A 24237-nucleotide genomic window follows, 5' to 3' on the forward strand; every position below is an offset into this window, starting at 1 on the left:
TACAATTACACCCAAAACTATAAGATACCTAGGAATAATCCTAACCAAAGAGGCTAAGAATCTATATGCAGAAAACTATAAAGTACTCATGAAAGAAATTGAGGAAGACACAAAGAAATGGAAAAATGTTCCATGCTCCTGGATTGGAAGAATAAATATTGTGAAAATGTCTCTGCTACCTAAAGCAATCTACATATTTAATGCAATCCCTATCAAAACACCATCCATTTTTTTTCAAAGAAATGAACAAATAATCCTAAAATTTATATAGAACCAGAAAAGACCTCAAATAGCCAAAGGAATATTGAAAAAGAAAGCCAAAGTGGGTGGCATCACAATTCCGGACTTCAAGCTCTATTACAAAGCTGTCACCATAAAGACAGCATGGTACTGGCACAAAAATAGACACATAGATCAATGGAACACAATAGAGAGCCCAGAAATAGACCCTCAACTCTATGGTCAACTAATCTTTGACAAAGCAGGAAAGAATGTCCAATGGAAAAAAGACAGCCACTTCAATAAATGGTGCTGGGAAAATTGGACAGCCACATGCAGAAAAATGAAATTGGACCACTTCCTTACACCACACACGAAAATAGACTCCAAATGGATGAAGGACCTCAATATGAGAAAGGAATCCATCAAAATCCTTGAGGAGAAAGCAGGCAGCAACCTCTTCGACCTCAGCCACAGCAACATCTTCCTAGGAACATTGCCAAAGGCAAGGGAAGCAAGGGCAAAAATGAACTATTGGGATTTCATCAAGATCAAAAGCTTTTGCACAGCAAAGGGAACAGTTAACAAAACCAAAAGACAACTGACAGAATGGGAGAAGATATTTGCAAACGACATATCAGATAAAGGGCTAGTGTCCAAAATCTATAAGGAACTTAGCAAACTCAACACCCAAAGAACAAACAATCCAATCAAGAAATGGGCAGAGGACATGAACAACATTTCTGCAAAGAAGACATCCAGATGGCCAACAGACACATGAAAAAGTGCTCCACGTCACTCGGCATCAGGGAAATACAAATCAAAACCACAATGAGATATCACCTCACACCAGTCGGAATGGCTAAAATTAACAAGTCAGGAAATGACAGATGCTGGCGAGGATGTGGAGAAAGTGGAACCCTCCTACACTGTTGGTGGGATTGCAAACTGGTGCAACCACTCTGGAAAACAGCATGGAGGTTCCTCAAAATGTTGAAAATAGAACTACCTTATGACCCAGCAATTGCACTAGTGGGTATTTAACCTAAAGATACAAACATAGTGATCCGAAGGGGCATGTGCACCCGAATGTTTATAGCAGCAATGTCTACAATAGCCAAACCATGGAAAGAACCTAGATGTCCATCAACAGATGAGTGGATAAAGAAGATTTGGTATATATACACAATGGAATACTATGCAGCCATCAAAAGAAATGAACTCTTGCCATTTGTGACAACGTGGATGGAACTAGAGGGTATCATGCTTAGTGAAATAAGTCAATCAGAGAAAGACAACTATCATATGATATCCCTGATATGAGGACATGGAGATGTAACATGGGGGGATAGGAGAGGAATAAATGAAACAAGATGGGATTGGGAGGAAGACAAACCATAAGTGACTCTTAATTTCACAAAACAAACTGAGGGTTGTTGGGCGGAAGGGGGGTTGGGAGAGGGGGAGGGGGGTTATGGACATTGGGGAGGGTATGTGCTATGGTGAGTGCTGTGAAGTATGTAAACCTGGCCATTCACAGACCTGTACCCCTGGGGATAAAAATACATTATATGTTTATAAAAAAATAAGAAATAAAATAAATAAATAATTAAATAAAAAGAAAAACAGAAAAAAAACAGTAAAAAAATGGTTCAGGTCTTAAATTATATTTATATTGAAATTAGCATATAATCCTAATTTCTTTTTTTTTTAAGATTTATTTATTTGACAGACAGAGATCACAAGTAGGCAGAAAGGCAGGCAGAGAGAGAGGGGGTAGCAAGCTCCCTGTTGAGCAGAGGGCCCCATGCAGGGCTCGATCCAGAACCCCAGGATTATGACCAAGCCGAAGGCAGAGGTTTTAACACACTGAGCCACCCAGGCTCCCCTATCCTGACTTTTTTAACTTTGTGTTTGCAAGTTACATCTTTTTCCACACTCTAATTTCAATGCTTTGAAAAATCCTTATATTAAAAGTTATTTCTTGTATTCATTATCCAGTCTGAAAATTTTGTTAATTGGATTATTTTGTGAATTTATACTTAATACAATTATTGATGTATTTGTATTCAAATCTTCTATCTTGTTATTTGTTTTTAATCTGACCTGTCTCTTCTATATTCTATTTTTGGTTTAATAGCTATATTGAGATATAATTCAACTACTGTGAAGTTCACAAATTTACCATGTACAGTTGAGCAGTATATTCGCTGAATTGTGCATCACCCAGTCTAACTGTAGGACGTTTTCATTCTCCCCAGAAGAAGCTTGTGACCAAGAATTAGACTCAAAATGGATGAAAGACCTCAATGTGAGACAGGAATCCATCAAAATCCTTGAGGAGAATACAGACAGAAACCTCTTGGACCTTAGCTGCAGCAATTTCTTCCTAGAAACATCACCAAAGGCAAGGGAAGTAAGGGCAAAAATAAACTATTGGGACTTCATCAAGATAAAAACCTTTTGCACAGCAAAGGAAACAGTCAACAAAACCAGAAGACAACTGACAGAACAAGAGAAGATATTTGCAAATGGCATATGAGATAAAGGCCTAGTATACAAAATCTGTAAAGAACTTACCAAACTCAACACCCAAAGAACAAATAATCAGTCAAGAAATGGGCAGAGGACATGAACAGACACTCCTGCAAAAAGGACATCCAGATGGCCAACAGACACATGAAAAAGTGCTCAACACCACCTGGCATCAAGGAAATACAAATCAAAACCACAGAGAGATACCACCTCACAAGTCAGAATGGCTAAAATGAGCAAGTCAGGAAATGACAGATGCTGGTGAGGATGTGGACAAAGAGGAACCTTCTACACTGTTGGTGGGAATGCCAGCTGGAACAGCCACTCTGGAAAACAGTACAGAGGTTCCTCAAAAAGTTGAAACTAGAGCTACCCTACAACCCAGCAATTGCACTACTCAGTATTTACCCCAAGATACAAATGTAGTGATCTGAAGGGGCATGTGTACCCCGATGTTTATAGCAGCAATGTCCACAATAGCCAAACTATGGAAAGAACCTAGATGTCCATCAACAGATGAATGGATAAAAAAGATGCTGTGTATATAAATACAATACACTGCATCTTTATACACACATAATGAATATTAGGCAGCCATCAAAAAAGAAATCTTAGCCATTCTGACTGGTGTGAGGTGATATCTCATTGTGGTTTTGATTTGTATTTCCCTGATGCCGAGTGACGTGGAGCACTTTTTCATGTGTCTGTTGGCTATCTGGATGTCTTCTTCGCAGAAATATCTGTTCATGTCCTCTGCCCATTTCTTGATTGGATTGTTTGTTCTTTGGGTGTTGAGTTTGCTAAGTTCCTTATAGATTTTGGATACTAGCCCTTTATCTGATATGTCGTTTGCAAATATCTTCTCCCATTCTGTCAGTTGTCTTTTGGTTTTGTTAACTGTTCCCTTTGCTGTGCAAAAGCTTTTGATCTTGATGAAATCCCAATAGTTCATTTTTGCCCTTGCTTCCCTTGCCTTTGCCGTTGTTCCTAGGAAGATGTTGCTACGGCTGAGGTCGAAGAGGTTGCTGCCTGCATTCTCCTCAAGGATTTTGATGGATTCCTTTCTCACATTGAGGTCTTTCATCCATTTGGAGTCTATTTTCGTGTGTGGTGTAAGGAAGTGGTCCAATTTCATTTTTCTGTATGTGGCTGTCCAATTTTCCCAGCACCATTTATTGAAGAGGCTGTCTTTTTTCCATTGGACATTCTTTCCTGCTTTGTCGAAGATTAGTTGACCATAGAGTTGAGGGTCGATTTCTGGGCTCTCTATTCTGTTCCACTGATCTATTTGTCTGTTTTTGTGCCAGTACCATGCTGTCTTGATGATGACAGCTTTGTAATAGAGCTTGAAGTCCGGAATTGTGATGCCACCAACTTTGGCTTTCTTTTTCAATATTCCTTTGGCTATTCGACAAGTCAGGAAATGACAGATGCTGGCGAGGATGCGGAGAAACGGGAACCCTCCTCCACTCTTGGTGGGAATGCAAGCTGGTGCAACCACTCTGGAAAACAGCATGGAGGTTCCTCAAAATGTTGAAAATAGAACTACCCTATGACCCAGCAATTGCACTACTGGGTATTTACCCTAAAGATACAGACGTAGTGATCCAAAGGGGCACGTGTACCCGAATGTTCATAGCAGCAATGTCCACAATAGCCAAACTATGGAAAGAACCTAGATGTCCATCAACAGATGAATGGATAAAGAAGAGGTGGTATATATACACAATGGAATACTATGCAGCCATCAAAAGAAATGAAATCTTGCCATTTGCGACGACGTGGATGGAACTAGAGCGTATCATGCTTAGTGAAATAAGTCAATCGGAGAAAGACAACTATCATATGATCTCCCTGATATGAGGACATGGAGAAGCAACATGGCGGGTTAGGGGGATAGGAGAAGAATAAATGAAACAAGATGGGATTGGGAGGGAGACAAACCATAAATGACTCTTAATCTCACAAAACAAACTGGGGGTTGCTGGGGGGAGGTGGGATTGGGAGAGGGTGAGGGGGCTATGGACATTGGGGAGGGGAGGCGAACCATAAGAGACTATGGACTCTGAAAAACAACCTGAGGGTTTTGAAGGGTCGGGGTGGGAGGTTGGGGGAACAGGTGGTGGGTAATAGGGAGGGCACGTTTTGCATGGAGCACTGGGTGTTGTGCAAAAACAATGAATACTGTTATGCTGAAAAAAATAAATAAAATGGGAAAAAAATAAATCTCATAAATTTTGGCTACCAAAAAAAAAAAAAAAAAAGAAATCTTACCATTTGCAACAACATGGATGGAACTAGAAGGTATTAATTAGGCTAAGCGAAATAAGTCAATCAGAAAGGGACAATTATCATATGATCTCACTGATGTGACGAATTTGAGAAACAAGACAGATGATAAGAGAAGGGAAGAAAAAATAAAAATAAATAAAAAATAAATAAAAATTAAAAAATTTAAAAATTAAAAATAAATAAAAAATAGAAAATAAATAAAAAATAAAAAGATGAAACCAGAGAGGGAGACAAACCTTAAGGACTCTCAGTCTCAGGAAACAAACTGAGGGTTGCTGGAGTGCGGGAGGGGTGCACAGAGATGGGGTGGCAGGGTGATGGACACTGGGGGTGTATATGCTATGTGAGTGTTGTGAATTATGTAAGATAAATGAATCACAGACCTGTACCCCTGAAACAAATAATATATGTTACTAAAAAAAAAAAAAAAAAAAAAAAAGCCTTTCACTCCAGAATCCCACCTATGCCCAAACCTAGACAAGTGATAACCTGTTTTTCCCCTCTATTCCTAACATTTCATGTAGGTGGAGTCAAACAATATGCTGTCTGCTGACTGCCCTCTTCCACTTAGCAGAATGTTAAGGTTCATCCACATGCAACATGTGTCATTTTAAATTATTTCTTTGTATTATTTGATTGTTTTGTCTGACTGAATAATATTCCACTGCCTAGTAAGGTCATGGTGTGTTGATCCATTCATCAGTTAATGGACATTTCGGCTGTTTCCACTTCTTTCTGCTATTGTGAATAATGTTGCTGAGAACATTTATGTATCAATTTCACGTGTCAGAAAACATTGCTATTTTTTACTTCAATTTTGAAGACTATCTTAACTAGGCAGAGAAGTGTAGATTAGCAAGGGTTTTGGGGTGTTTTTTTTTTTTCCAGTTCTGTAAAGATGCTATTCAATTCAAATGATTCCATAATTTTACGGAGAAGTATGTTTCCTACATACTGTTTCTCCTTTGAAGGTAACATATCCTTTTGCTCTATGTACTTAAAAAATTTTCTCTTTGCTTTTCTCTTTGAACATGATGTATTGGTGTGGTTTTCTTTGTACTTATTCTTTGGATTTGTAGAACTTAATAATCCTTTCAAGTATTGCTTTAATTCCATCTGCCTTCTTTTGCTCCTGGGACTCCCAATTCCACACATATCAGGACTTTTCATTTTATTCATATTTTTTTCCATTATTCTCTGAATTATCTCTTCCCCCCATCTAGCCTTCAGCCTTGATATTTTCTATTATTTTATTTTCCTACTTACTAGTCTTTTTCCTTCTGTGCCCTGTATTCCCCTAACAATGTATTAATTTCAGTTATTCAAAATTATAATGCTATAATTTTGAGTTGACTGTTTTCTATAGATGCCATTTCTCTGCCTAAGTCCTTCATGTTGTAATACATCTTTAGAAATTGATCAAAATTATTTTAAAATCCATTTCTGTGTAAAGAAATATCTTTGATCTCATGTGTATTAGTTTCTATTTTATCTTTTCTTTTCTCTTGGTTTTCCATCATTTAGTCTTCTGGTGGGCTTGATTTTTTTAAAGAATGCCAGATGTCAGGTATGAAAATCTAGGTTTAACCTATCCTGGAGTCAGTTTTACTGTTAATTTAGTCACACTGATATTATTTTTATTTAAGGATTATTATTTTTTTTAATTCTGTTTTTTCTTCTTGGAAATCAATTAAGGAAGAGTCCAATCACTAGAATATATGCTTAGATTGAGATTATTCGTTTCAGCTTTTCTGAGAGTTGTTGCATTTGCTAATGCGGGTGGACTGTTAGGGGTCCCGGTTGGAAGATGGGGGATTGCCAGGACGTCTCCTGACCGGTCTATGAGCCCCAGGTGGCTGTCTGATGTACTATATGGCTTGCCAGTTTCCTCAAAACCTTCCCCCACCCTCCTCGCCCCCCTCAGCTTATGGCTTCTTGGCTAAGGCTCAGGAGTGCTACTTCCTTTCTCTCTCTGATCTTTTCCCGTAAGTTCAGTGCTTTCATAGCTCACAGAAGTTTTCAGACAGGTGGCAAACTATTAGGTTTTCATCATGTTTGGAATAGTTGTGACAATACAAGTTCATCTGCCATAGCCAAAAGCAGATGTCTTGGACACAATTTTTATTATATAAAAAATGTTGATGATTGCATAATGAATTCCTACCATAACAGTAAAATGGTGAAGAGTCTAGAAAGAATGCCATTTGAGTAAAAAATAAATCTGTTATTGACAGCTGGCCTAGAAGAGAGAAAATATAGGGAAGTCATAATATTTTCAAATACTGATATTATTGTTATATACAAGGAAAATTATTTAATGGTGCTTTGTAAGATTCAACTTAAACTGAAGAGAAGTAATTTTGGTTTTTGATTCCATGTAAACAAGGCCACAGCTGATAATTCAAAATGTTTATAAAAAGAACACGCTGCTCTTTAAAGGGCAATGCTCTCTAGTACAGGGATAGCTAGGAAGAGGCTTTCTGAGTCCATTTTAAGAACATTTTAAGTGCTTATAAAATGAGTATAAGCTATAAGTAAAGCTAGAAACTATCTGAATATTAATGAATGAACTGGGTGGAGGGGATTTTCCAGGCAGGAGAAATGTCCTATGGATAGGTGTGGTGATAAACTCTCTTCTTTGTTTGGGTAGAGAGGATTAACAAATAGTTTTCTCTAGACAAAGTTTATATTGGTCAATCACAAAGCTACTTTCTACATGGAGAAAACTTCTGTCATTAACCTCTCCATAACTTTTTGTACTTATGTTTGTGTTCTTCTGTAACTTCCTCCCAGACTGTGAGGACTTCAACAGAAGGCTTTTCACCTCTATATTCTTTCCCACAGGACTCACAGGACATTTTGAGAAGGAACAAAAGGATCTGAGATCCTTTTGCATGATTTTTTTTTTTTGCATGATTGCATAGGGCACCTGGGTGGCTCAGTTAGTTAAGTGTCAGACTCCTTTTTCTGGCTCAGGTCGTGATCTCAGGGTCACGAGATCAACCCCACCTAGGGCTCCGTACCCAGTGCCCAGTGCCCAGTCTGTGTGAGATTCTTTCCCCCTTCCCTCTGCCTCCCCCTCTGCTCCTATCCCCACCCCACCTGCTCACCCACAATCTCTCTCAAACAAACAAATAAATAAAATCCTTGAAAAAACATTATTGTGCGGATTACCAGAAGGACAGAAAAGCCATACAGACCAGAGACAGCAAGTCTAGTTGGAAGCTTTCTGCAGTGGAAACATTTTCTGCAGGTGAAAGAAAGGGAGGATGAAACACAGCACAGCGGAAGAAGAGGCACAACCTGGTAACCTGACTGTGGGACACACGCAGGGAGAAAAGCGACTCCAGTCTGTGTGACTTGGAGAATATTGATTCAATTTGCAGAGACTGACAAGAAGCACTCCGGCACCATGAGATACTTTCTGTCACAGTATTCTGCTTCCACCTCTGTATGACACAGTATAAATACTAGTCAGTTCTCCATGTCCCATTGTCTCATCGCTTCATGCCCAGCCATGCCATGACACCATCACAGAATTCTGCATTTCTCCTCCAGACCCCTGTCTCCCAACAGGGTTTATAGTCGTGGATGTCCCAAGTGATTACTATCTGCAAGCACTGCGTTTCTTACTGTGTTAAATGAATAGTTCATGTGTTTTCCAGTTAGACCATTAGTTCTTGAATATTTGAAACATATTATCCAAATTCACAACGCTAAATCTTATCTTATTTAATCTCAAATACACTCTATTGAACTAGAGGTGGGCCATAAGGAACCCTGGTTAGTGAAGAGAAATAAAGAATTTCAGGGCACTTGGGTGGCTCAGTTTGCCTTCAGCTCAGGTCATGGTCTCCGGGTCCTGTAATTGAGGCCCGTGTTGGGGTCCCTGGTCAACGGGGAGTCTGCTTTTCCCTCTCCCTTAGTGCCCCCCATCAAACTCTCTCTCAAATAAATAAAGAAAAGAATATCTTGGGGGAAAAAAAGAACTAAAGTATTTATTACCCTCTCCATGCCACAATATACACAGGTAGCTCTGGAAAGTCTTAACTTTTAACTTGAAACCAAAGCAACATAATCACTAAGAAGTGTCAGCTTTTCTGAATTTGCCAAGTGTGCTCTGAGTTCCTAATTATATAGTGAATGTTCATTTCCATCATCCAATTTGTTTTCGGCTGCAGCTAACCTAAATGTAATCTCCTGAGTGTTTGCAATCTAGATAGCCTTTCCAATGAATTATAAAGGCCAAAGAATTAGATTTTTAAAGTATTAATAAAGGCTCATCTGGAGCTGGTTTAAGAATTGGTATAAGAAAATACGTGAAGGTTGATCAGGCCCCAGGTCCTACATCTCTAGGAGATGGCTCTACCCTTAACTGATTCCTGCACTTTCAGACCTCACATCTAAATAGAACAAGCCCCAAAGTACAAAGAAGGGTTGTCTCTTACTCTATCTCTTTATTAAGAGTGAGGGATGGGGCTCCTGGGTGGTGCAGTTGGTTAAGCATCTGACTTTTAGTTTCAGCTCAGGTCATGATCTCAGGGTAGTGATCTCAGGGTCATGAGATCAAGCCCTGCATTGGGCTCCATGCTGAGCATGGAGTCTGCTTAAGATTGTCTCTCTCTCTGCCTCTCCCCACTGTGTGCTCATCTAAAATATAAAGAAATAAATAAATCTATCTGTCTATCTTTAAAAACAAAAAAGAGTGAGGGGTTCCTTTCAGTACTCTATCAGCGTTGTCTTTCTCATTGGTTCGAATCATATACCCAACCCTACATCATTTATTGCAAAGTGCAGTGGGGTCAACATGATTGTCTTAGGCTCATGATCCACTCACTGCCTATTTTTTAAATGGAATCCTTATTCATGGAAGAGAGGGTGGATCACTGAAAAAACCTGGGCAATTTTAGCAAGCTGAGGGAAAACATGGATTTGCGATAGGTAACCAAGACAGTGAACCAGTAGGTTCTACAATGTTGATTACTTAAAAGGAAGAAATTTCTTTGGCAAAAAGTCTTAATTAATTTTGTTTAAAAAATGAGTTTATTGTTTCTATGATATCAGGTGAAGTAAGATTTTATATTTTAACATTAAGAAACAATATAAATCATTAAAACTTCCTTTAGGATAACAGATCCCAAAAGACCATCTGTCACACATAATAAGCACAGAGCTATGTTCGAGTATTCATGCTATTCTAGAGCACTCTCTGAAGGACTGAATTTTACACACATTGTTCACAATGTTCTCAACGACAATTGTGGGAATGTTGCAGGAAGATTCCAGGTTAGTGCTGACTAACCTACACAATGGTTTCCAAGCTAGCTCATGAAGAGTGTCACTTGGCACTTGAAGACTTGAAGAAATAATAGTACTTAAAGCCAACATGAAAATTTATGTTTTGAATTTTTTTTTGCTTTTTGTTTTTGTTTTTAGATTCCACATATAAGTGAAATCATATGGTGTCTTTCTTTGAATTATTTCTTTTAGCATAACACTCTCTAGGTCCACTCATATTGTTGCAAAGGCCAAGATCTCATCCTTTATTATGGATGAGTAATACTCTTTTATAAATATACCACATCTTTATCCATTCATCAATCATGAACACTTGGGCAGCTTCCACATCTTGACTGTTGTAAATAATGCTACATAAACATAGGGGTTCATTTACATTTTCAAATTAGTGTTTTTGTTTTCTTTGGGCAAAGACCCAGTAGCGGGATAATAGTTCTATTTTTAACTTTTTGAGGAACCTCCATACTGTTTTCCACAGTGGCTGTACCAGTTGACATTCCCACCAACAGAGTATGATAATTCCTTTTTCTTCACTTCCTCCCCAACAGGTACTATTTCTTGTCTTTTTTATTCTAGTCATTCCAACTGGTAGAAGATGGTATCTCACATGATACCATTGTATCTATATATCAATCCTGTAAACTTAACCAATACATGTAGTACTTTTCGGATCTAAACCTAATACATGTCTTCTACTCAATCTTTTTTCTTCCAGCCTTTTGTGATATTGAGTTTCATAGAGAGGATAAACACTTTTGAATTCTTTTTTTTTTTTTTTTTTTTTTTTTTTCCCCCTTTTATTAATTTTTTCAGCGTAACAGTATTCATTCTTTTTGCACAACACCCAGTGCTCCATGCAAAACGTGCCACTTTTGAATTCTTGAAGCTCAGCAGAGTCTTGGGAAATACTCTGGTTGATGGAGAAAAGGAGCACAGCAATCCCTCAGATAATCCTCCCATTCAGCAACACCTACCATTTGACTTGGGATCTATTTAGTAGCTCTTTTACCTTAATTAATATAGTTTTTAAATCGTCATTTAATGTCTTCACAGTTTAAGGTAAGATAGGACAAAAAAAAGTTATGGGAGAAGGAAATCTTGGACCTAAGTCATGTGATAAACATCTCTTCTTCCTTATATTAGAATGAGGCACCAAGTGGGTGCACACAGAAAGTGGCTTCTTAGTCTTCCTGACTTCTTTGGATGTCAGCACCAATTCTGATGAAGGGAATGACCCTAGGTTCATGAGACATGACAGGTTTCCTGCCAAGTTTTGCATCTACTTGTGGGGTTTGGTCTTTCTGAATGGCTTGGAGTCTGTATCAGCAAATGATAATGATAATAATAATGATATCCCACCATCCACATAAGCAAATGAGAACCTTCATTTTAGGCCACTTCAATTTCTGTACTTCTTCTCTTCCCACAGTGCGAGTGGTAGCAATTTGTGGTAGTGGTGTTATGTGTGTGTGGTTGTGGGGCTACTGAGAATCACACTTATAGAGTCTGGACACGACTGTTGAGGCTAGGCAAGAGGATAAATGTCTAGGCATTGGGAGAGTACTTACTAGAAATTCCCAGGGGTAACATGGTCCCCACGTATGGGTAGTTGGATGAAACAAACATCACGTCCTGTTAGAGGATGACTGGAATTGCCATCACGTCTGACCTATTGTCTGTGTGAGGATCAGCGAGTCATTGTAACGTCTAAACTCCTGGAGAGGGAAGGAGTTCCAATGCAGGCACCGAGAGCTTGATTAGACTACTTAAGTAAAATTGGACAATGACTGCTTTGCAACAGATGGCCCTTCATCGTAATTAATGAGAGAAATTGTTTCTTATTCCATTATATGAGGAAATGTTGTGGATACTCCTGCTTCTAAAACTGACCTCCATCACATCTACAAATTTCCCACAAAGGAGTCAGTACGGAGGGAGAGAGAACCACTGCTGATGGAATGGTGGAATTCTGAAACCAGGCACAAAATACGTGCACTTAAGTTCAAAAATGTCTATTTTATTCCAAGCCAGGATTCAACTCTAATGAAATAAATTTTAACAGAGAAGAATTTAAAAATTTAATAGCATTTATTGAGTCTATAATGTATAGTGTTGAACTAGGAAATCTGGAACATCCTACTTATCCTTCCCTGGATAATAACAGTAGATACAATTTCCTGAGAAATTACTATCTCGCAGTCACGAGGCTGAGGGATGGACATTTACCATTTCACAACCCTAGGAGGCAGATACTTTATCCCCATTTTACATATAGAAAAACCAAGGCTTAGGTGGCCAAAGAACCTTGTCTAAGATCACACAGCTTGCCAAGATGCATAGCTAGAATTCTCAACTGACACATTTAACTAGTTTGCGACATTGCTCAAGTTTGTTGAAGGAAATAATGTTAAAATCCTGTCGGGTTCGCTTCCCTCCAACACATCAACTATTTTCTCTTTCAGCTCCCAAACAAATTCTCTAATAAGCTTCTAAATATCTCCATTTACTGAAATTCAGATTCCAGTGTAACGTAGTGGTCATGCTACTTGACAGCAATCTTGCCAATTAAGCAGCAATCCTAATTGGAAGAATTTTGTACTGTGCATACACATTTGCTGTATTCTCAGTAAGCTTACAGCTGCTGGCACAGACATCATTAGAATCTAGGAAAACAACTATTTCCAAGTGAACATCAACATAATGCAAAACATGGTATGTCAGGAAGTGAAGAAATTTGAATAAAAGTTAGTGAATGGGGAAGCCAGCTGTAATAAGCCAAGTGGAATCCTGCCTGAGGTCCTGAGTCAAAGTTGCTGCTAAAAAGGAAGTTGGGCCTTTAATGAAAATGAATGGTCAGAAGTTTCGTTTTGCAGTTTGCATGATGGATGTTACAAATGTGATGTTCATTTTACCCTGGTTTCTTCCCTCCTTGTTTTATTCTAGTGGGGTGTGTGTGTGTGTGTGTGTGTGTGTTGTTTCAGAACTCAAACGATAAAACTCTCTCTTTTATTTCATGCCTCTTCTAATTTCTCTTAGATAATATATCACTGGGTGGGCACTGGGCCCAAACTTTTATTTTCCCCAAAGCAATGCTGTAATAGTGCTTCCCTGGATGACAGTGTTGTTTGTTTCATTGCCCGAGTTGAGTACAAAGAAAAAAAAATATATTGGAACATTTAAAAAAATTAGTTTTCATTTAAACATAAATACCTCTCTTTCTCCTTGTTTCTTGCTTTTTGCTGTGGACACTATGCAGGCCTTAAACAATTTTAACAGCGTTTATATTTATACATAATCTCTGTGTATATCACATTCCTTTTGCTGATACATATTCCAGCAAAGAAAGCATGCTAAGTCCCTCTCTTCCCCCTGTTCTTCTTCCTATGCCCTCCCCCTGTGATTCACCCAAGAAAATTCTGCTATTTCCTGGGACTGGTGGTGAAGATCATATGCACTTCCTACCACGGAACTTAGAGCAGATTGTAAAGATCCCCATTGACTGTCCCTGTCATTCCCTCTAAACATTCTCCGCTCCATCCGTGATGACCTGTTCTGGTGCCATACCTGTGTGTCAGCCTCCTGCCTCTACTTCCACCTCTCACACAGCGTCCCTTAATTACCTTCTCTCTTCTACTGCTGGTCAGAATCCTAAAAATCAGTGGAACTCGCCATCTCTCTTTGCTCAGCCTGCTGGGTTTGACAACTCCCGCCAGCCAGGCCCATGAAGCTACTCTTAGGAAGTTTGACAATGGTCCCAACCAATGGAAATTGTTCACTATTTGTAATTTCAGGTTTCTCTAAAATTAGACTCTGTGGATGACTCTACATACTCAGGTATTTTGTATTTATTTGCTTTCAATATTCCTATGCCCTTTGGGGCATATGGCTCTATACTTCCAACCACTTATTGTCTGTTTTCTTGGTGAGATTCTCTTCTCCTTCCACTGTATAAATGTGATGATACCATCTATCCTTCATCTAATTTTCTCTCTACATTTTCCCTTTGCATAATGTTATCCATTTTCATGATTTTCAAGTACCTAACATGTTGGCAAAAATATACCCACAGTATCATCCGCCCATCAACCATGTCACACATACTCAGCTCTTGTTATGTGCAGAGTACACTTAGCTCTAAGAAAGAACATATTTTTTTAATGCTTATTATTTGTTGTAAACTGTATTGATCTTGAAGAGCTCTTTATGACTGCTTTCCCAGAAAGGGTCCCTTATTCCCAATGTTATAAAGAAACCAAATCTCAAAGAATGCAAGTAAAATTTTCACATAATATTGTTGGCTACTGCAAATGCAGGACTGAGAATGAAGGTCTGCGGACTCGAAATGCTGTAATCTTTCCGCCGTCAAATTTGCCTTCCTAGTCCTTCTGCTCAAAGGGTTGAGATTCCTGCTGGGGAGCTGGGACATACGAAAACCTGCTGTTCAAAGGCTTCTCTAAATGACAAAATACCCCGTCAATGTTTCCAGCACAGTTATGTTCACTCAACTTTCAAACTTTTTTTGCCATAGAAGAAATGGTGAAGAATTATTCAGCATCTATCAATTCTTTAATCTGCTCATGTGTCTGTCTCTGTCGTGAAGCCTCCTCTGGATCTTCCTACGAATACTGAGCAGTCGCCCCCAACTCTCAGCTCTTAAACAATTTTCTTTCAGCCCAAATTCTATAGCAGTCTATTCTGTTATTCTCCTTTTCTTATTTTGCTGGGGGGGGGGGGAGGGAGACTCCAAGGAGAACTAGAAGCTTGCGGCAGCTAAGGCTTTGGCTTTGTGGCTACCTAGAAGAGGGAGAGCAGAGAAGTACTGTTCAATATATATATTCTTAATTTTACTGAATTGAAAACTGAACTGAATTTCTTTGTGACCTCCTTTAATGCTGGAAAATGGGGGAAAAAAGCTTAGTAATGTAAAACTAATGCTGATGTGCAAGGGAAAGCAACAAATGATTGATTATACAAGTCTGTAAGAGGAAGTGTGTTTGCAGCTATTCCTAGCTCTGTAAATCAGAAATAGCTTGCCAGATGTGACTCCCAGTTTTCTATAAAATTCATCATTTTCTATATGCATTTACAAAGCAAAGAAAGGATTTTATAGATAGCAACACTGAAAGAAACTTAGGCCTGCCTTCCTCTCTTCCCTTCCTAGTTCCCATCCCTCTCCCTCCCGCTCTCCTCTTCCCTCCCATCTCCCTCTCTGTATTTTTACTGTATAAAACACACTTAACTATGGACATTGAACTGAGTTGGGTTAAGGCTTCAATTTGTGAGCAGATACACTTTAATATAATGAGGATGTGAAGCAGATTCAAAACAATAAAGGGTTGAGCTTGATGACTCTCGCAGTCTCTCACAGATCTAGGATTCTGTAATTGTGTTAATACAGCATTTTTTAAAAAAGATTTTATTTAAATATTTGACAAAGAGAGAGAGAGAGATCACAAGCAGGCAGAGAGGCAGGCAGAGAGAGAGGGGGAAGCAGGCTCCCCGCTAAGCAGAGAGCCTGATGCGGGGCTCCATCCCAGGACCCCGGGATCATGACCTGAGCCAAAGGCAGAGGCTTAATCCACTGAGCCACCCAGGTGCCCCAACATTTTTAATAACTTTATGCTAAATATTCAACAACACTGAAATTCCAGTTGAAGTCTGGTGGCTCCCAGAAGCCATGAGCTCTGCTGTGCACCTTGCCTGCCTCTCCATGATCCTCATGCATATTAACATTGACTCAGTCCTCAGGTGAAAGCCCCCTCCAGGTGCACTGTCCCTTGCCCAGACTAATGTCTACTTTGCTTCTGCCATAGAAGCACATGCCTTCAAAATAGTATACTCAGTTCAGAATCATGAATACAACCATTTTAGTTACTTGCATTGCCTTAGAAACATGGCCCTATGAATCGTGGTCCAAACAGCTTACGTTCTTATATATTGTCCTCAGCTAAATTTTGTTACATTGAATTTCAAAGCTTTGGTTTTGTAATATTTGTAAGGGATGTTTATAGAAATATAGGTCCCTAGTCTCTCCAAGATATTCTTGTCTAATAGTCTTGGGGGGAAACCATGATGTTTGAAATTTTATTTAGTACTCTATAATTCTGATGTTGATGGTGTGGTTTTCTCTGGATCACACACTGAGAAACTCTATCCCTTACTGTTTACTCCTGACTCTTTTCATGCTGTATGGTGAAGAATTAACTTTAAATACCATAAAATAACAAATATCACAGTAAGAATTACCACCTTATAGCAATTGTTTTATGTGTGGTAACCTGCTATTCTTATGAGGATAGAGATTTCTTATTTCAAACCCAAATTATATGTTGAGCATCACACTGAGAAATCATACTGACATAATGATAAAATTGTTCATAATCTTATACAGCATATTTTTCAACATTAAGGACTTGATAGGCTAGCGGCAATCACTGTATAGCACAACTATGAATTAATATGCTTGTTAACAACAGACCTCACTGGGACCCTGATGTCAATCGATAAGAAAACACATGGCTTTGAACGAGGTCCTTGTGGTAAATCAGGATGATGAAAGCAGGTGACTGACTCCTGTCTTATTGCAAACTGTGGCTCAAAGAAAATCATATTACAGCATGTTTCTAGTTTATTTTAATGTACTTTGTTCAAATAGTTCAATACATCAAATGATCAAAATCCAGAGAAAAAGGGATTAAAAAAATACCTCCCATCAGGAAGCATTAGATTAATATAATCCTCAGAACAGAAATAACCAGTCTCATCTGCTTCACAAGGTAGGAATCTCCTTTTGAAATGATCCATTCACTCACTGGCAAAGTAGGAAGGGATCTCCTTTTTTTAGAGGTGGTTTCATCCCCCCAGTGGACAGCAATAATTATTAGAACTATCCTCCTCATATTTAACCAAAATCAACATTTTAATAATTTCCTAGCTTCAGTTTTCCATGGAATAACAGAAAAGGAATTGGTTCCTATTTCATAGGATAGCAGGGGAAGAAGTGGGGTTTCGTAGAGTGGGTTGAACTATTCTGTCTTCTGTGATAGATGTTTGAAATGTGTTAAGTGATTTTTCTCCTCATTTGATCCCCATAAGGAAGGTGTTATTCTTCTTCCTCTCTCATGTTAGAGATATAGACACTGAGACAAGGAGAAGTTGAACAGCTTGCCTCTGGTCATAGTTTATAGGCATATAGTTTATAGGGACTGGAACCTGGACCTTCTATCCTGTTCATCCTTTTTTCAAATGAAGACTTCTTAGAGTTGTTTAATGAAAAATTGCATACCTACAGAAAACTACAGAAAGTAATATAATGAAACATCATTATGTCATCAGTATAATGTACCCATTACCCAGGATCAAAAATTATATATTTATGGCCAATCTTGCTTCACTGATATTTTAAGCAAATCCAAGATATCATATCATCATATCCATCATTATAGCAGTTTTTATCTCTAAAAGGTACTCTTTTAAGAAATGTAAACAAAATACCATTATTTAACCTAAACATTTTCACAATAATTAAGTCTTCTTAACGAAATAGGAGTGTTCATAATAGAATGTGAATTGATAAAGAATAACTGAGGGTTTTGGAGGGGAGAGGGGTAGGAGGTTGGGTGAGCCTGGTGGTGGGTGTTAGAGAGGGCACAGACTGCATGGAGCACTGGGTGTGCTACATCAACAATGAATTCTGGAAGACTGAAAAATTAAAAAAATAAAAATTAAAAAAAGAATACTATAAAACTATATATGCTATAATCTTAGTTAAGAAAGAAAGAGAGGAAGGAAGGAAGAAAGGAAAGAGAAGAAAGGAAGGTGGGAGGGAGGAGGAAAAATGCTTATTCCGAGAAAAATGACTTGAAGGACATAAAGACAAATATTGTCAGTAGTCTATGGTTAACCCCGTGTCATGGGATTAGAGAAGGTTTTTGTTTACTTTCGTATTGTTGTGTGTATTTTAACTAACAGGAATCTACTGTTGGATAATAATTCATATTTATTTAACACTGTAAGATTTCTGAGTTGAGCATTGTCATTCAGCCTTTACTTCTTGCACATCTACTGTGACAGACATGCAAAGTACTGAATATGCACTGAATGAATAAGGAATGAATGAATGAACATATACTGAGCAAATCACATGGGTTTTGATCTTAAAAAAATTTAGGTCATTTTTAAGGCAACTATTTGATTTCATTCAATTTTACATAAATTATGATAGATTTCAGTAGATTCTTTTTTAACTACAAAAAATTTTTTTGGCAGCCTAATGACTATAATGTCTGCATACAGTGGGCTGGACATGGCACTGAACATAAGAGGTGTAGTTCATGCTCCCGTGCAGCTAAGAGGGTAAAAGATACAAACTCACCAAGTCACTGCAGGAGCATAAAGGGATATAAGAACATGGGACATGGGGTATTTACCTAATTTTGGAATGTAGGGAAAGCCTCCTAAAGAAGCAGGCTCAGCCCTAAAGAATGCATGAGAATTAATTTAATGAACACTAGATAGAAAGAGCATTCTAGAAAAAAAGCCTAGGATGTGTGAACACTGGAGAATGAGAAGAACATGGGATATTTGAAGAAATAAGAGCCCAGTGTGGCTTAAGCAGATATAGTTGAAGAGAAAGAGATGGGGTAAAGGTAAGACCGGAGAGGCTGTTAAGATGGAAATCAGGCAGGGCCAATGCGAAGACCCTGAAAGGCATTAAACACAAACTATTTCTTCATATATAGACCTGTTTATTTTCTAGAGTGGACGCAGATGTAAAGATGCTGAATCCTTGCAGATGGAGCCTTTCTACAAACAGCTCAAGGGAGGAGCTGGCCCACTTGGGCGACATACACAGTGGGAGATGGTTAATGGTTATGTCTTCCTTGTTGAACACTGGGATTCCCATTTCCTTGAGAGGCATAAAGTGGTTCTAGAGCACAGATTTCCCTCTCTGGCTGCGTGAATCCTCCCCCACTGCACACAAGCCTTCTCAGTCTGCAACATGTTTGTCTTAACGAACTGCTGCTCTTCCAACAGCTCTGGTTTCTCAGCAATGATTTCACTCAACAATTGGCTTTTAAAGTTCAATAATTCTCATTTCCACAGCATGGGCTTGCGAAAGAGAAAACTCTCATGCTACATCTTTCTAGCAACACTGTACCAGTCAGCACTCTCGGTCAGCACATGTGTTAGATGCTAGTTTGGCAGAGGACACAGGCAGAATCATCATATACTGAACCTTGCTTTGGCAGGCGTGTCTCAATACAGTGCCTTTTCACTTGCTGACTGTCCTACTGGAACACAAGTTTTACCAGCTACTCGAGATATTATGCATTTCAGTATAACCATAAAATTCAAGGAATACACTTTGGTGTGCAAGTTTCCACTTAATGCAAATTGAGGAAGTTATGGCTTAATCTTGATTTTGAAATATATTTAGGGATAAAATGTCACTGATTTATTAAGAGAAATGGATACTATTTCTCACTTGTACACAGTGTAGACTTGGATAAATTACCCACCCTGTTTGGGCCTCACTTTCCTTATCTATAAAGTAAGAATTCAGGAAAAGTTTGCATAGAATTTTTTAAAACTTGTTTTAGAATTAAAAGTCCACATATGGGGCACCTGGGTGGCTGAGTCGGTGAAGCGTTCAGCTCTTGATTTTGACTCAGGTCATGATTTCAGGGTCCTGGGATCAGGCCGTGCATCAGTCTCCATGCACAAAAGGAAGTCTGCTTGAAGATTCTCTCCTTCTGACCCTCCCCAAACTTGCACTCCCTGTCTCTTTCTCACTCAAACAATAAATCTTTTAAAAAAGTCCACGTATAGGTTAGAGATTTTATCTAAGGTATTTTGAACGAATGATATATATATATTACATAATATTTTATCTAAGGTATTTTGAACAAATAATAATACATAATAATATAACATATATTAATAATATAGAATATAGAATATATAAACACACAATATTATTAATACATATATAATACATATATTAATACATAATATTAGTATAATATATTAGTATAATTATAATACATAATATTAGTAATAATTATGTATTATTATGTATTATATTGTGTATTATATATTATGTAATATATATAATGTAACATGTTATATTACTATGTATCATTACATATATAGTATATATTTATATATTAATGTATTATATATATTACATATATATTACATATCACACTGAAGCTGTATAATTAACATTATTAAGTAATTTCAAATGGTGAGCTTTTTCTAAGATCAAATAAAGGAGAAAGAGAGATGTTTTCTATTAAAGTATCTTAATAGTTATTTATATATTTTTGTGGGTATAACAATGACAGTAAATATTTATATAGCACTTACTATATCCTAGGCATCACTTTAAGTTCTTTCTATGTACTTTATTTTCACATCCCCATTAAAAAGTTACTAATATTAACCCTATATAATAATGAAGAAACTGAGGCCCAGAAAGACAAGGTAACTATCCCGTAATCATAACCACAATTATGAACCTAAATACTTGGGCTCCCGAGTCTATACTTAAGCGCTATATTGTGTTGTGTTGCTGCAAAATTTACTAGTAGAGTAGAAGAGAGAGGAGCATGGTTTGATTAGGAATCAATCTAGGCATTAGGAGGAGGTCTATTCTCTAGACCAGAGATGATCTTGGATAAGTCATATCATCTGTTAGGACTTCATATATTTGAAATACAATATTTAAGAATTGAAATAATTCATTGTTTTTCCTTCTATGTGCTCAGAACAAGGCTGCCATTCTAACAGTTGGGTTCCTTAAGGCTCAATTAAGTAGTTAAGATCAGTTTAATTTATTAAGATAAATATAAGTGAATGTAGGGCACACCCTTATTTCTTATTTCTGTCATTATATACACTAGAATCTAAGATCAAGTAAAATATCACTGAATTCATTAACACATAATTATTATTTTACTGTAATGTAGTGATATTTGTGATATTATACAAATGTTCAAAACTTACATGTACTGGTATCTAACAAGACTGAAAACAGAATGAGGTGGTTTTTAAGATGCTTCTAGCTTTTTAGTAGCAGGGCTTCAAACATGGCTCCCAAGTACACTATCTACACCCTCTCTCCCTTAATCCCGAGCTGGCCACTTTTGACAAATTAAATGTGGCCCAAACCAAACCACATGACTTCCGAGACCGGGGCAGAAGTCCTGTACCTTGGTTTCAGTCTCTTGGAAGACCCGCTCTGGGAGCCTGAGCCATCATGGAAGAAGTCCAACCACCCTGCTAAACTAAACAGAACTGTGGAGACCGGAAGACAAAGGTCTGAGCTCATCCTTGCAGTTGTTCCCACTCAGATTCTAGACATGCACAGGAGGGCTTCGTGGACCCGCCAGCCCCGACCAACTGTCAGCTAAATACAGTAAGTGAACCCAGCGGATGTCACCATCCACTAACCAGCCGTCTGAGAGCCTTTCCTGTCACCAGATATAGTAAGACCGGTGTGGTTTTAAGCCACAAGACTTTGAATTAGTGACACAGGAACGGGTAACTAACAATTCTGAAAGTCAGTAATTCAGTACATCATGGAGTCATCACTTTGTTTTTAGATTGTATTTTAGCTGTTCAAGAATGGACCCTGGTCACAAAGGTGATGCAGGTGAAGTTCAGTCAAAGCATCCAGTGGTATAAGGGAAAGCCAGCATGAGTTTGGAGTTGGAAGTAACTCTGCCCTCAGCAGGAAACAAAGTCTGGCAATTTTACTCTTTTAGCCTCATCTGCAGAATGGGAATAATATTAGCTACCTCATAAAGGATTAAATATAATATTAAACATTAGGAGATAATTATTTATAGTTGTTATGAGTTAAATTATATCCCCCTCATTCATAAATTGAATCCTCAACCCCCAGGACCTGGGTATATGACTTTATTTGGAAATAGAATTATTACAGATAGAATTAGTTAAGAGCAGGTCATACTGGATTGGGTAGGCACCTAATCCATGAGGATTGATTTCCTTAAAAAAGGAGAACTTTGGAGGAAGACCACATAGAAACAATGTAGACAGGCATAGAGAAAAGATGGCCATCGACAAGCCAGACAGAGAGGCCAGAACACATTTTTCCATCAAAGCCCTCAAAAATAGCCAGTCCTGCCAATAAACCTTGATTTTGGACTTCTAGCCCTCAGAACCATGAGACAGTATTTCTGGTTTTTAAGCCACCCAGTTTGAATACTTTATTTTGGAAGCTCTAGCAAACTAATATTGTAGTATTGATGTTTCTACTTCTAAGCTCAGTGACAGCCCTTCCCACAGTCATCTGAGGATTTGTACAGCATGAAGCTTTCGATCAGGTTAAATGTTCTATAAGCTACTAATGTATACCAAGATGCAGCCTATTTTAGGAAATTTTGCATTTAGAAAAGATCATCTGGAAAACCTTATTTTTAAGATCTGTCAACATCAGTGGATTGTCAGGATGCTTGTTGAAGAGAAATTCCTGGTACTAGTCGGTCAATTCCAGTCATAATTTATGTTCAATATTGAGGTTTTGATCGGTACCTCAATTTTTGAAGGGATATTTCAGGGCTAAGTTTGCAGGGCAAAGTAATCTCTTTTTAATACATAATTGATGCCACATGTTTTATAAACATGTCCAGTTGGAACAGACTAGGGAACAAATTAATTCCAACCAAAAAATAATCCAATTTATCACTAATTGCAAAAACAGTTGACAGAAAGATTGTACAGCCTGCTGCTCGCACATGAGCAGTGAAATTACCACGGCTGTGACAACCAAACACTAGAGCTAATCAGCATTTGACATCTCCGCACTGTGGAAACCCTGCGAATAATAGAATGCTTTAATAAGGTGAATTTTTGTTTACTCCTGTTTGAAATTATCAAGCACTATTTGTGTATCTAATAGCTTCATCGTCTATCACATTTACAGAAAGACTCGAAATACATGATACCAAACTAACAGCATGTCACAGGACTCTGAAAATATCATTTGGTCAGCCAGGAGGAAGCACATGGGTGGATTTCTGATTCATGCACATGCATTTACACAGACAGACACTGCATAGTGTCTCCCTGTAACCAATTTTGTGAGGATGATTTTTTTTAAGATTTTATCTATTTATTTGAGAGAGAGCGCGAACAGGGGGGAGCAGCAGAGGCAGAGGGAGAAGCAGACGCCCCACTGAGCAAGGGGCCTGATTGCGGACCTCAATCCCAGGACCCTGGGATTGGGACCTGAGCTGAAGGCAGGGACTTAACTCACTGAGCCATTCAGGTGCCCCACAAAATCATCATCCTTTGCCAGAAAATAAATTACAAAAAATCTCAAAACCTTTATCTATTTATAAAAGTGACCAGTTCCGTTTAATTCATGGCTATTTAACACATGCCTATTTGGGTCTGGAACATGGTGGGCACTGTTCCGAGTGCTGGAGATACAAAGATACAGAGGTGAAGAGGCGAAGTCCCTCTTAATGGAACTTATGTTCTAATAAGAGAGAGAAGGACAGTATAGAAAAAACTAACAAATTAAAAAAATCTTCAGATAATGATAATTTCTATGAAGAAGAATATTGAAAGGCAAAGGGATAAAAGGGATAAGGAAGGAGTTGGGATGGCTGAGGGGAGAACGACACCCAAGGAGGTGAGGGGTAGACAGAGGCCACAGAACGTTACCTGACCCCACCCTGGGGTGCTTGGCCTGTTATCTTCATTAGCACCTAGGATAAGGGTACTTCATAATATGATTAGGAACTGTTAACATTCTAGAAGATAGGACATATTCTCTCTACTCTGACAGACCAAACAATAATTCATTGTGACTGAATCAGAAACTTCTTACAACCTCTCCCAGTTGTGCCACTAACT

At 38.2% G+C, this 24237-nt stretch overlaps 1 long non-coding RNA gene across 1 annotated transcript; it reads right to left on the reverse strand.

Moving 5' to 3' along the window:
- Positions 1-5346: 5346 nt before the first annotated feature.
- Positions 5347-23908, reverse strand: LOC123948085. Its single transcript, XR_006819923.1, has 3 exons — positions 23896-23908; positions 20146-20152; positions 5347-5459 (listed from the first exon to the last, which is right to left on the reverse strand). It is a non-coding gene; the product is annotated as an uncharacterized LOC123948085 (long non-coding RNA).
- Between the last annotated feature and the right edge of the window lie 329 nt (positions 23909-24237).

Source organism: Meles meles, chromosome 8 (assembly GCF_922984935.1).
Source record: "Meles meles chromosome 8, mMelMel3.1 paternal haplotype, whole genome shotgun sequence".
In the NCBI taxonomy this organism is placed as follows: domain Eukaryota; kingdom Metazoa; phylum Chordata; class Mammalia; order Carnivora; family Mustelidae; genus Meles; species Meles meles.